Below are 14431 nucleotides of genomic sequence, written 5' to 3' on the forward strand. Positions count from 1 at the left end.
TTTGACTGGTTGTGGGTCTGCACTGTAACCACTGACTACTATGGAAAATAGGTTTCTTTCCACAATCATGGGCGACAGCCTGAGCAGTCTACCCAAATGAGCAGTAATGTTTAGAAGGCAATTCATAAACAGACAACATCCATTTAACAACAACAATAAAATGACATTAGCTTCTGTCCTGGAGCATATGACTGCTCCAGCCAAAGGTTCCAGTCCACTTATACTGGCAAATATAAATTCTCTCTTGAGAAGTGTGTCTTAAATACAATCAGAAAACAGTTGGTTGCACCCATAACAACTATGGCACTTTCACACTGTCTCATTTGGGATTACGATTGCCGTGACAAAACACTATTGTAGCAGGCTTTCTTTTGGCCACCAACAAGCTCCCAAATCAAGACATGGAGACTTACTATTAGTTATGAATGCTCAGTCTTAACGTAGGCTTGTTTCTTCCTAGCTCTTATAACTTAGTTTAACCTGTTTCTCTTCATCTGTTTTTCCTCGCAGCTTTTTCTCTTTACTTTATTCTGTATGTCCTACTTTCACTGCTTCCTTTGTGTCTGGCTGTCTGGCTGTCCAGCTGTCTGGCCCCAGGTGTCTCCTTCTCTTTCTCCTTCTCTTTCTCTCTCCTCTCCTTCCTCCAGCCTAGATTCCTCCTCCTATTTATTCTTTCTGCCTGCCAGCCCTGCCTATTTCTCAAATGCCTAGCTATCAACAATTCAGCTTTTTATTAGACTAAACAGGTGCCTTAGGCAGGCAAGGTAAAACAGCAACACATCATTACATAATTAAAAAATCCAGCATAAACAAATGTAGCATGTCTTTGCACCATTAAAGAAATACAACATAAACAAATGTAACACATTTTTACTCCCCCCCCCCCGCCCCCGGAACTTAGAGCTGAACCCAGGGCCTTGTGCTTGCTAGGAAAGCACTCTACCACTGAGCTAAATCCCCAGCCCCTTACATTGTTAAAGTAATATTCCACAACATAAACAAATGTAACATATCTTTGCCTAGGTAAAGTAATTTTCCACAACACACTATCACCAAAAACAAGTTGGGGAGAAAAGGATTTTTTTGGCTTACATATCACAGTTCATTGAAGGAAGCCAAAGCAGGAATTCAAACCTAATGGTGGGAACGTGGAGGTAGGAGCTGATGCAGAGGCCATAGAGGATTTCTGCTTCCTGGCTTGTTCCTTATAGATTACTCAGCTTGCTTTAATATAGCATGTAGGATCACCAGGCCAGGGGTGGCCCCTACCACAGTGGGTATCTCTGTGGGGTCCTATAAGAAAGTTTAGTTTGTTTGGTCTCAATAGGGATAGCTGTAGAGTCTACAGTTAGTCTCAGAGTAATGGGTAAAATTGTCTGATATTCTGGATAGAAGTGCAGTATGATGGACCATCTCATCTCGGAACTGTCCAAACAAATTACCAGTCCAAGGCTGATTATTGAGTAATGTTCTTAGATACAAAGGCGTCTTTCTGGACTGAGCAGAGTCATTATTGTGAGGCCCCAGCTTCCTTCTGGAAACTTCAGAGATTGCTATTGGAAAGACTTATAGTTCACTGTGGATAACTTGAACATTATTAATATCAAAATGGAAAGTTTGTGTTTAGGATGATTTCAGGAAGGATTTCCAGAAATCAAGGATAAGCATGGAAAGAAATAGAATCTTGAGAACAATGGTGCCTAGATTATTGGTTTTATTCTTTCTCATACCAGGTGGCTCTTCTGATATGAGACAGAATCTCCTAATTTGTCTTTTAGCAATATGAATGTGTTAGAGAAGGAGAGAGCCACATTCCAACTCCAAAGCCAACTTGATTTATAATTGAATTGGGACCACAACTATTCTAGAGCTAAAGAGATATTGATATTAGGCAGTGAGATATTACCCTGTAGAGTATATTGTTACCAATATATCCTTTCTTTATACAGTAGACATCTAGGTGTCCAAGGCCTTATGATTTCTTGAAGATGGGTATTTCAATTATCCTTTAATGACAAAAAAAAAAACCCAGAACCCTACCCCGACCCTTGTTTGTTGAGTTTTGTTTTTACATCTTGTAGAGTTGTCACATCAGTGGATGAGCTATTACTTCTTATCAAGAGGTTTCTCCTGTTCAAATCAAATTTTTGTTAATTTTGTTGGTATCCATAGCTTTTCTTGTCCCATAGAAACAAAAGCAAAACCCCTTCCCCAATATAGGACATATCTTGTTTTCCATTCTGAGGTCAACACATCTTTGATGCAAACTGGTTGGTTTAGCTCAAGAGGTTTTTTCTGTTGTCTAATGTCTCTCCACAGCTGTTTTCCCTTTCTCATTAGCATTGAGAAAATGTGAGGTTAATAAAGCATTATGTAATCTATTTCTAGGGATCATTGTTACCGCTCTTTGTTTATTTACCATATCCTTAAAGTTCAATTGGATCTTCCTATGACATCTTGTGGGACTGTGTGGCATACATGTAATATGTTTTATATTGTAATAAGAAAAAATGTCTCATTTTATTTGAGACATATGCTGGAGCATTGTTAGTCTTAATTTGTACAGGTATTTCCATGATGGCCATAACTTCTAATAGGTGTATAATCACAGAGTCAGCCTCTACAGAACTCATAGTTCTGCCCATTGAAATCCTGAGTAGGTGTCAATGGTGTGGTATACATATTTTAATCTTCCAAATTCTACAAAATGAAACACATCCATCTGCCAAATTTCATTTCTTTGTATACCTTTAGAATTGCTTCCTGCAGGTAATGGAGTTTGGTTATAGAAGGAACAAGTAGGACATTATTTTACAATTTCCTTGGCTTGTTACCAAGTGATGGAAAAGTCCTTTTTCAAACTTTTGCTATTTACATGGTGTTTCTTATGAAATTCTGAAGCTTCTAGCACATTACCTATTAATAATTGATCAATCTCATCATTACCTTGTGCTAGAGACTGGTCAAACCTGTATTTAGCTCTGATGTATGTTTTATATATATAGGATGTTCCCTATTTCTGATGATTTTTGTAATTGTATAAATAGTGAAGTTAATTCTGTATTATCAGGAATAAATTCAGCAGTTTCAATATGTAAATCAACTCTCTCTGCATATTGAGAGCCAGTAACTATATTGAGAGGTTCCATGAAGTCCTTTAGTACCATAAGAAAGGCATACAGTTCTGCCTTTTGTACAGAATTGTAGGGGCTTTGAACCACTTTACTTAAGCCTCCTGATCTACATCCTATCTTTCCTGATTTATTTGCACCAGTATAGAATGTGGGGATTTCAGAGATTGGTTTTTGCCATACAATGTGAGGAAGGATCCATTCGGTTCTTTTTATGAATTCTATTCTCTTGCTTTTCAGACAACAATTGTTAATCTCTCCCAAAAAGTTACTGCAGGTTCTTTGCCAGTATTTTTTTTTTATCATTCCATAAAGAGGAAATTTCCTCATTAGTTAAAGGTATTTTAATTTCTGCTGGGTCTATTCCTGTCAATTGACAAAGTCTTAATTTTCCTTTTAGAATCAAATCAGAGATCTTTTTTACATAAGTCTTTAACTTCTGGCTCAGTTTACATGGTAGAAATATCCATTCCAATATGATATCTTCCCTCTACTCAAAATCCCTGTGGGAGAGTGTCTGGAGGGGAGTATGAGCAGAATGCATTTAAGTTCTGGATTCACATGATCCACATGTGCCTCTCATATTTCCTTTTCTGCTGGAGCCAATTCTTTTTCAGATTCAGCTGATAATTCTCTTGGACTATTTAAGTCCTTGTCCCCTTTGAGGGTATTGGCCAAATTTACTAGTCCATCTTTAGGTATTCTGATGATGGTCTATAAGTTGGAAATGCTTCCTAACAATTTTTGAAAATCATTAAGAGTCCACAGTCACTCTCTCCTGAGTTGTACCTTTTGGGGACTAATTTTTTTGTAGATCTATCTTATATCTTAAGTAATTCATGGAATTTCCTCTTTGTATATTTTTCTGGAGCAATTGGTAATCACCAATGAGGCAAAACTTTCTTTAATTCTTCAAACATGCTATCTAAGGTACTTAACTTTGGATCAGCTAGTAAGATACCATCCATATAATGGTAGATTATAGATTGTGGAAATTTTGCACAAATTATTTCCAACATTTTTTTGTACAAAATATTGGTACAGGGTAGGGTTATTTAACATTCCCTGTGGGAGGACCTTCCATTGATATCTCTTGACTGGCTGGGAATTACTATAAGTAGGCACTGTGAAGGCAAATTTTTCTCTATCATTTTCTTATAGAGGTATGTAATGAAACAGTCTCTTAAGTCAATAACTTTAATAGGCCATTCTCTAGGTAACAGAGAGGGCAGGGGCATCCCATTCTGTAGGGAGCCCATAGGCTGAATTACTTTATTTATGGCTCTCTTATCTGTCAGCATTCTCCATTTAATAGACTCTTTTTAATAACAAGTACAGGAGAATTCCAAGGGGTGGTAGATTCTTCAAGGTGTTGAGCACTTAACTGCTCCAGAACCAGCTGTTCTAAAGCTTGTAGTTTCTCTTGTGTCATAGATCATTGTCTAACCCAGACAGGTTTATTAGCTAGCCATTTCAAAGGTAGGGCTGTTGGTAATTTTGAGAGTTCAAAGGAAGTTGTGCTCTGCTTATGTACATCCTCAATTGTTGGTGGCTATTTTTTATAGTATCTTATCATATTATTCCCAGAAACCTGAATTGGTCTATATTCCACTCCTGAGATTGGAGGAATTTTAATCTGGGTATTCTATTGCTATAACAGATCTCAGCCCCACAGATTCACTGCTACATTTGCCACATATGGCTTCAGCCTTCCTCTTTGTCCTTCTGGCCCTAAGCATTCAACACATCCTGAACTTTGTTTTCCTTGAGATAGGGTTCCAATCCATAAACATTGGGCATCTACCTCTTTAAGATGCCAATTTGGATGCCATGATTTTGGTGTAATTATAGTCACATCGGCAGCTGTGTCCACCAGTCCTTCAGGGAAATGTTGTTAATTTTGCACTCCACGCTTTGGTCTTTGTTCACTTATGGAAGTCTGCCAAAATATTCATTTTATGGTGTTTTTTGGAATTTTTGATCCATCTATCAAAGTTGTTCTGTCATCCAGTGCAGTATTGTTCTTATATTAGGCAGTGGGTTATTTAATTGTCCTGGAGAGGAATTTCCTCTATAGTAATTGAAAATGTTTGGACCATATTCGATTTGGGAGCATGAGAAATGCCCCCTGAGGTGTTTCCCACTGGTAAAGGCTTGCCTTGTATGTCTCTTGTAGATGTGCATTCATTGGTCCAATGTCAGCCACATCTTCTGCATAATCCAGAAGGTTGGGGTATCCTGTTTGGGTTATTTCTAGAAGCATTGCTTCTAGGAGCACCGTGTGTACCATTTCTTCTTGGTGTACCACAGTCAAAATATTTGGTATTTTGAGGCCTCCTTCTACATTTGGAAATCACCTCTCCTATCCAAGCCTCTTTATCATAGTTAAGAAACTCAATACCATTTGTATGTTGAATCTATTCCTCCAAAGATACTGACCTTTAAAGGTGTAAGTATTTTTTTGCATTCTGTGTTAGCATTATCAAAAGCCAAAGATTAAGTTAATACTTGTCTTAATTCTTGGTTTGATAGTATTTTGTTTATAGCCTTGGTCAGTCTTTGTAAAAAATCAGTTAATGGTTCTTTTGACCCATGGAAAATCTTTATATATAGCTCAGCTGGTTTCCTTGGTTCTGGAAATTTTCCTCAAGTATTGAAAGCTGCTATACAACATAGGGATAATATATGACCATCAAAGGTAGCTTCTACATTTATATCAGCAAAACAGTTCTCACCAAGAATTTGATCTTGGGAGATCTCAAAACCTCTAATTTTTCCTTCCTGCTCAAGGGCTTTAGCTTCTTCTCTCAACCAGCTTTTCCATTGTAACTGCTGGCTATATTCTAACACAGCTAACATTAACCGAATCTACTCATGTGGTATAATTCTATTTCTACAAGACCATGTATTTAACATCTTTTTCACATATATTGAATGTATACCATATGTAACTACAGCATCCTCAATATGTTTTAAATCCCTCATATACATAGGCTGCCAGATATATTCTATTATTCTTCACCATGTGTATTATCTGCTGGCTTCTCAATAGATGGTGACAGGATAAGCCATTTCATCAGAGTCACCAGGTGATGTTATTACTTGTATGGCTTTGCCCTTCTGCCTATTACTTTCTTTATTATCTTTACTCGGAGAATCCTCCAGAGCTTGATATCGATTAACTACCACCTGTTGCAGCATTTAAACCCCTTCTGTTGCAAAGGAGTCTAGAGATTTCATGGAATCATACATTTTTTTAAATTTTCATCTAAAACATATGATTCCGAAGACTTTATTCTACCAATGAGCAATGATCTTTTCTCCTTAGAAATGATCTGAATGGCATTAAAATAGCTCTGAAGGTTATTGTTTTATTCATTAAGTATTTGTATTTATTATCAATAGAATGAAATATGGCCATCTAGTTATTATTAGCAGACTGAAGTTCTTGTGGTGAATTAAGAGATTCCAAAGACAGAGTCTCTCTTTTTAAGTCCTCCTTACCACTCTACAATGTCTGAAGTTCTTGTGGTAAACTAACACTTTCCAGAGATTGAGTCCTTCTATTTATGTCCTCATTACCAGTCTACAAAGCCTATATCTGTCCATTAATGTCCCATTTTTGCTGTTATTATTAAGACAATTTTTCAGTGATATGAGATGAATCACTATGCTAATTGCTGGTATGGCCAAGATTGGATATGTGCCAGGAAGGTCGTATATGTCCTGTAAAATTTCATTCATAATATAAACAAAAAACTTAAATTCCTGAGTGGTGATACTGTCTGCCATTTTTTGAGAAATAGTCAAAATTTGTAAAGATAAATTTCATTCATTTTTTATTAATCAGTTTAGGGTGTAAAATTATAGAGTAATTTTACCTCAGATGAAATCCTTGAGAGCTGGTCCTAACACTCCTAGGTGTTGCAGATGTTCCAGGTGTCACGATGGTCTTTAGGTATAGTAGCGATGTTTGGCCAGCAGGTGTCGCAGGTATAGCGTACAAGGCAGGTCTGGTGTGAGCTGACTCAGCTTCCTGAATAAGCTCTGTGAATCAAACACTAACCCAGGCAACCCCTGCCTGTGAGGACTGGGCAGAGCTGCTGGCATCATAACAAATGAAGCAACACACCGAACAATGGCGGCAGCTGTGCATGGAATGGCGATGGCAGCAGCGGCAGTGGTGGCGGGGGAGCCAGGCTGCCGAGCAGGCACACTGTCGAGGGTGGTGGCCCAAGTTGTCCCAGAATTGGCAGCAGCTACACCAAACCGTTTTAAAAGTAAAGGAACACTCTGCTGGTAGTCTCTAATCAGGCTGGGGGCTGTGACCCAATATGGCTGCTTCAAGCACAGAACTAGAAAGGCACCTAGCATGGGTACCTTTCTCTCAGACATGGTGCTGTATCTGCTGCAGAATGTGCATGCTTCTGGTAGTGGTTGCAAGAACCCCTGCCATGTGAGCTGCCTTGCCTACAGACTCCCTGTACAGCTGCTGTGTGCAAGTGATCACCTGAGGCGTTCCTAGGGTGTTTGCTGATATAAATGTAGAAGCTACCTTTGATGGTCAGCTTGGCGGGGCAGAGAAACTTACCAGCAGCCATGCACGTGCATTAGGATTTGGTCACATGAGTAGTCCCAGTAGGGGCATGGTGGACTCAGATCCACATGGTTAGGCGCCACATAATGCGGTAAATTCATGGGAGTCTAGTTCAGGAGTATTAGGGAAATTTATTAGGGAAAATTAGAAAATACACTCATGAATACAGAACGGAGTAGACAGATGAAGTCGTCCTCTGATCTGACTGGGAGCGAATCTACCTAGCAGTAGGAACATACCAGGAGGCAGGCAGCAGGAAGAAGGGGCTCATGACTCTGCTCCCTTTCCTTTTAAGAGGTCATGTACAATGGCAAAAATCACTGCCTCCTTCAGGCCCTATAGCCCAAGGTCATGGGCGGAGCAAATACCACTATAGACAGGTGATGTGTATGCTGATCCCTCTATACGGGAACAGCTCTGATATTGGATGAAACATGATAAATTTTGTTGGTTACAGAATCCTTATGTTCATTTCATATGGCATGAACAGAGATTTGGTTATACAGTTCTAACAGACTTATAAAGTTAACAGATGCCTTTTACCTCCTTAAACATAGAACAACAACAACAAAATCGTCTATACTTAACTTGTGCACACCACACATTCCATACTTGTGTTAATACATATATTAAGTTACCTTTAAAAGATGGTGTGTTTTCAGAAAAAAAGGGCCAGACATCAAAAAAGACAAAGAGCCCAGGTGATCCAGTATCTCAGATTGCCTCTGTTGCAGTTTCCTTGAAATTCTGCATTCAGAACTACTTCAAAGCTGCTAGCTGAGATGGTTCAGCCTCACACACTACTCCAGCCAGGACTTCAGAGAAGCACTGCATTTTCCCATTACACAGAGACTGGAAACAGCTAGTTTCCTCAGTACTTGACCATTATCCCAATTTTCTCAGGGTTCCTTAAAGATGCCATCACCTCCAGACAACAGGAAGCAGTCTAGAGAACACACTGCCCACATTCCCAAGAGGTGGGATGGTGGATTTTGGTCATTTGGAGGGTTATGGATGTTTATCATTGTTTAGGGGGTTTAGTTACAAGTTGTTGTTGGTTATGGTCAGGAAAAACCTGAACAAAGGAGATTAGATTCAGGGATCTCTTTATGAAGGGAAAAGGTGGAAATAATAGAGAAATGATGGGATAAAAGGGTGAATTGTTGAATCTCCTTTACAACAAGCACTAGTCTCAAATATTTGCATTGATATGGATTTTTTATATTGATACAAACTTGAGGTTATTTTTGTTATACTGTATATATTTTTCTAGTCTTGTTTAAGGCATTGTACCTATACAGCTCATTTAAAAAATGTGAGGTAAAGTTTTAGTCCATGAAAGCTATTTAGGATAATAAAAAAGACAGGTTAGTAGTTAGTCATCAATAACAATCAAACTTATATTCATGTTAGGTATGTTTTCAATGTCAAACAGAGATATATTTTAAATAGATAGATGGTCTTCTAGCACTTTAAAGACCTACAGAATATGGCATTTAAAATGTTTTAGTAACATAAGGTTTTTCATGAGAGTGAGACACATCTGCTTTTGGCAGCACCAATTGACTTCAAAGAAGGATGATGGGCATCAAAGAACCTCCATATGGAGTTTGCTTTCAATGTCGCTAAGATACTCACTGGGCAAGGAAATTCCCTTGCCTCAACTGCCAATAGTATGCTGTCCAAACTGGACAAACAGGACACAAAAGAAAGTGACTGCCAAGAGAAGGTAGGACAGTCCTTCAAGATTCCTGATTCACAGAAAAGTCTGTCAGATACTCTAGGCCTGTAGGCTGAAGATGGATGCCCCAATATTGCAGAGGAAACTTGGGTGACTGTTGAGGCAGCAAGTTGTCTTTGTCATTTCTATAGTTTTGGAAGTTGTTTGCTCTACAGTTCCTGTTTATTCAGGGAATATTATATTCTTCTCAGGTCTTTGATGGGGTTAAAGACTAGTTAATTATAGTTTTACAGTTTTCCTTGTTAACAAATTAAAAAGGGGGGCAGTGGTGGCTCATTCTTTTAATGCAAGCACTCAGGAGGTAGAGGCAGGCAAATCTCTGAATCTGAGGCCAGCCTGGTCTACAGAGTGAGTTCCAGAATGGCCAGTTGCTGTGGGATGTTCTGTATGTTAAATGTGTTGCTCTGATTGGTTAATAAATAAAACACTGATTGGCCAGTAGCCAGGCAGGAAGTATAGGCGGGACAAGCAGAGAAGAGAATTCTGGGAACAGGAAGGCTGAATCAGAGAGACGCTGCCAGCCACCGCCATGTGAAAATGTTAAGATACCAGTAAGCTACGAGCCACGTGGCAACTTATAGATTAATACAAATGGGTTGATTTAAGATATAAAAACAGTTAGCAAGAAGCCTGCCATGGCCATTCAGTTTATAAGTAATATAAGTCTCTGTGTGTTTACTTGGTTGGGTCTGAGCAGCTGCGGGACTGGCGGGTGAGAGAGATTTGTCCTGTCTGTGGGCCAGGCAGGACTGAAGAAAACTCCAGCTACAGCCAGGGCTACACAGAGAAACTCTGTCTCTAAACACCACCCCCCTCAAAAAAAGAAATAAATAAACCAACCAAACTAAATTTTAAAAGATACTTACATAAGAGGTGTAAAGTCTATAAGGTTGAAACATAGAAGCTTACATTGCTTATCTAAAAATTTGTCTTAAGGTCTAAAAAGATATTTTAGGATGGTAATACAAGTTATGATAAAAATGGGTAGGTGCAAAATTTTGAACTCATCAAAATAAGATAGATAATAATTTCTCCAAATTTTAGAATTAAAACTTTTATTTGGACAAAAATGGGGAAATGTTGTGGGATATTTTTACACTGTGTGAAAATGTATTGCTATGATTGGTGTAATAAAAAGCTGAGTGGCCAATAGCTAGGCAGGAGGTATAGGAAGGATTTCTGGGGAGAGAAAGAAGAGGAGGAGAAATCTAAGTACACAGGAGATGCCAAGAGACATGAAAGAAGCAGAATGGGTGGTACATGACAGAACATAGATTAATAGGAATGGGTTGATTTAAATTATAAGAACTAGTTAAAAACAAGCCCAAGCGAAGGCCAAGCTTTCATAAACAATAAGTCTCCATGTCATTATTTCGAAGCTGGCTGGTGGGACAGAAAAAGATTCATTACAGTCAAGTATATCTTTTCTGGAATGCTGATAATAAGATTATTGGTAACAACAAACCTCCTGCAGCCTGCCTAGCATTTTGGCTCTGGAAATGAAATCTAAAAGGGGGGTTAGGGTTAGGTGGGAAAACCAGACTAAGGACATTGGGAAGAAGAGCAGAGTCAGAGGAGTTGCCAACAAGATACAGAGAGGAAACAGGACATGCAAGATGAAAGAGAAGTAATGCCATGTGGCAGAATGTAGATTAACATAAATGGGTTAATTTAAGTTGTAAGAGCTAGTTAGTAATAAGCCTGAGGTATCAGATGAGCATTTATAATTAATAATAAGTCTCTGAGTGGTTATTTGGGGAATGGCTGGCAGAACAGAGCTGATTGTGGTCTTGACAAAAACTCCACCTACACTCATTACAAATGACACCCAAAGTGGGGCATGTAAGTCCACTTAAGGCATGGCAAAACACTCAAACACATAAAAATAATCTAAGGATTTTTTTAAAGATTTATTTATTTATTATGTATACATTGTTCTACCTGCATGAATGCCTACAGGCCAGAAGAACACACCAGATCTCATTACATGTGGTTGTGAGCCACCATGTGGTTTCTGGGAATTGAACTCAGGACCTCTGGAAGAGCAGCCAGTGTCTTTAACTGCTGATCTATCTCTCCAGCCCTAAGGATGGTTTTTTAAAGACAGACTATTGTCATTGCTATTTGGTTGCATGCTAAAAGTAGATGGTAAGCCACTGCTGCTTGGTATACTGCATTCTTTTGATATAGAACATGGGGAAATCAGTCTGGGACTAAGTTGTAAAGAGCAGCCTGGTCTACAGAGCAAATTTTGGGACAGCCAAGCTGAGGTAGTGAAGGAAATCATGGAAAACAGAAAGTTGGTGAAGATGTAGTTGAACAAGAGCATCATGTTCTAGCCCCAGGAAGGAGCAGAACTTGGTATCTTTGACCATGTGGTTCTGGCTTTATAGTCAAGGACAGAAGAAAGGGGTTATGGACTCTCGCTCTGCAACTAAGACAAGTTGCTGACGTCAAGCATGTGGCAGGGATGTCCCTGAATGGAGGCCTAGAGAGGCCATTGTGTCAAGCTGTGAAGGTGAAGCCTGGATTGCCTTGGAAGGCCCCAAGATGTTGCCCAGAAACACTTTTCAGGTGTCTGATAGGAAGAAGGTTAGGGAAGGTGACAATGTTCAAAGCCCAAGTTTTAAGCTACCATGTAGAGGCTAGGGATTGGATCTGGGTCCTCTTACCAGCTGAGCTGTTTCTCCAGCTCCTCAGCCCTTCATTCTTTCACCATGGATCCAGGCTGTATCTGGTATAGTTTCCTAGTCTTCCCTACGGTAGCATGAATATAATTAACCTCCATAAGCTCATACAGAGTGCATTATTAGGAGGTGTGGCTTTGTTGGAAGAGGTATGGCCTTGTTGGAAGAAGTGTGTTAGTGTGGGGGTGGGCTTTGAGGTCTCTTATGATCAAGCTATGCCCAATGTCCCAGTTTACTTCCTGTTGCCTGTGGATCCATATATAGAACTCTCAACTCCTTCTCCAGCACCATGTCTCCCTTCATGCCACCATTTGCCACCATGATGATATTGGACTGAACTTCTGAAACTGTAGGTGAGCCACCACAATTAAATGTTTTCTTTGTAAGAATTGCCGTGGTCATGGTGTCTCTTCACAGCCATCAAAGCTCTAACTAAGACAATCCCCTAATGACTGAGCCTCCTAAGAGGCTTCTAGAGAATCCACCATCTCCCAGTGGTGTCACCTGCTTAGTACAGGAGTGTCTTAGGAACATTCCAAATCTAAACTGTAAGCCCCAAAGCAAGACTATGGAAGATGTTTTCTCTTGTCACTACTGAAAAAAAAAGAGCTTTTCTAGTGTCTAAATCTACATGTTCCTTTCCAGAAAAATCAAAACTGAGAAAATGAAATTCTGAGATAGCTTTAGCTACTGTCACATTATACAGCTGTTGTGAACTCAGGTTCCAGTTGGGTCTAAGGCTGTCTAGCAGACATAAATAACTGCATTATAAAGCACCTACATTCTGATGGCACCATACCCACCCCAAGACACTTGGCATTGCCATAATGAGGAAAGAAAAGAAAAACACCGTACAAAGAGGGGGACAGATATGGTGTGTGAATTCTGAGAAAGTCTCTCCCCGTCCCCAGGGAAAACATGGATTTCCATCTCTTCACTAATCTATCCCTCCCCTTCAATTTTATTTGATACTCTCAACTGCAGCTTCCCAAAGGGTGGAGAAGTACATTTGGGAATTTATCTCCCAGTTCTGCTCTTGGCCAAGAATGAAAGTCACCTTTGATTCCCAATCAACACTCAGCCTTCTTATTGGTTCCACAATTTCAAGGTGGAAAAAGAATGAATTTTTGAATCAGAACCAGCAAACAAATCAAATAGGTTCAGCCTTTTAGTCTCATAGCCCTGGAAGATTCAACAAAGCAAATGAACCTAGAAATTTGGCACAGACAAACAAGCAACTTCACTAGACATGTGGAATCTGGCTAGAGTTATGTGGGTACTTCACAACCTGAAACTATGAACTGTGAACTTCCTCACTCAGTGGGGGTGAGGGGAATCTGCTCCCAGCAGTAAGAAAGCAGGACCTTGCACTCTCTCTGCTATGCTTGGATAGTCCAAACTCCCCAAAGGTCGTAACATTTGGGGCCTCTGTTCTCCCCAATGCACACCTGACTTCAACTCTAGATCATTAGAAATCAGGCCAGAAAGAATTTATCAGCTCCCAGGAAGCAGGGAAGCCTGTCCAGCCAGCTTCTTCCAGATGGATTCTGTCCCAATCCTGGATGGAGTTTATCTGGAGGCTTCCACTCTAGAAACTGAGACCAAGGGCCAGCCTGAAAGGACTGAGGCAGGACAGGCACTAAAGCCCATCCTCAGCCCACATGGCTGTGAATGTTCTCTCTTCTCCTCCACCGACCTGTGCACAAAGACACAGGTTCGTCAATAATTTCCAGGAACATTGTTTGAGTTGTCTCAATCAACCCAAGACTCACTGCAGTCAGTTCCTCACCAGATGATTGAGTCAGCACAGAAGCTGGTTAGTTGCATAGGAGAGATGTGTGCCCCAAAGCTAATAGTAATACTCACCAGAGACCCAACACATCTTGCCAAAAGATCACCATAATCTTGTACTGCTGTGCCCAATTCACTGTGGGAGTGGTGCTGTTCTGGATGCTGATCCTTGATCCCTCTCAATTTCCATCTTTGTTGCCAGGAAAGGTTATTTATGTAAGAATGTTCTGTAACCCTCCTCCTTTATTTCCACCAGCCATTGGAAAGGGGGCACTGTGTGCCGTAACACACATACACCATTCCAATGCCCTGTGCGTCCCCACTGAACCTGACTTGTATTTGGAGAATCAGCCTCTGTTTGTCCTTCTAACACCATGAAAGAGAGAAAGGGGCCTCCTAGTTTAGACCTTCCCATAGCTAAATGCTAGAGACAAATGCTTGCTTCACTCTGTGCAGGAATCCATGAGCTGAGGCATAGATGGGG

The sequence above is a fragment of the Peromyscus eremicus genome, chromosome 3, assembly GCF_949786415.1.
Source record: "Peromyscus eremicus chromosome 3, PerEre_H2_v1, whole genome shotgun sequence".
Classification (NCBI taxonomy): Eukaryota; Metazoa; Chordata; class Mammalia; order Rodentia; family Cricetidae; genus Peromyscus; species Peromyscus eremicus.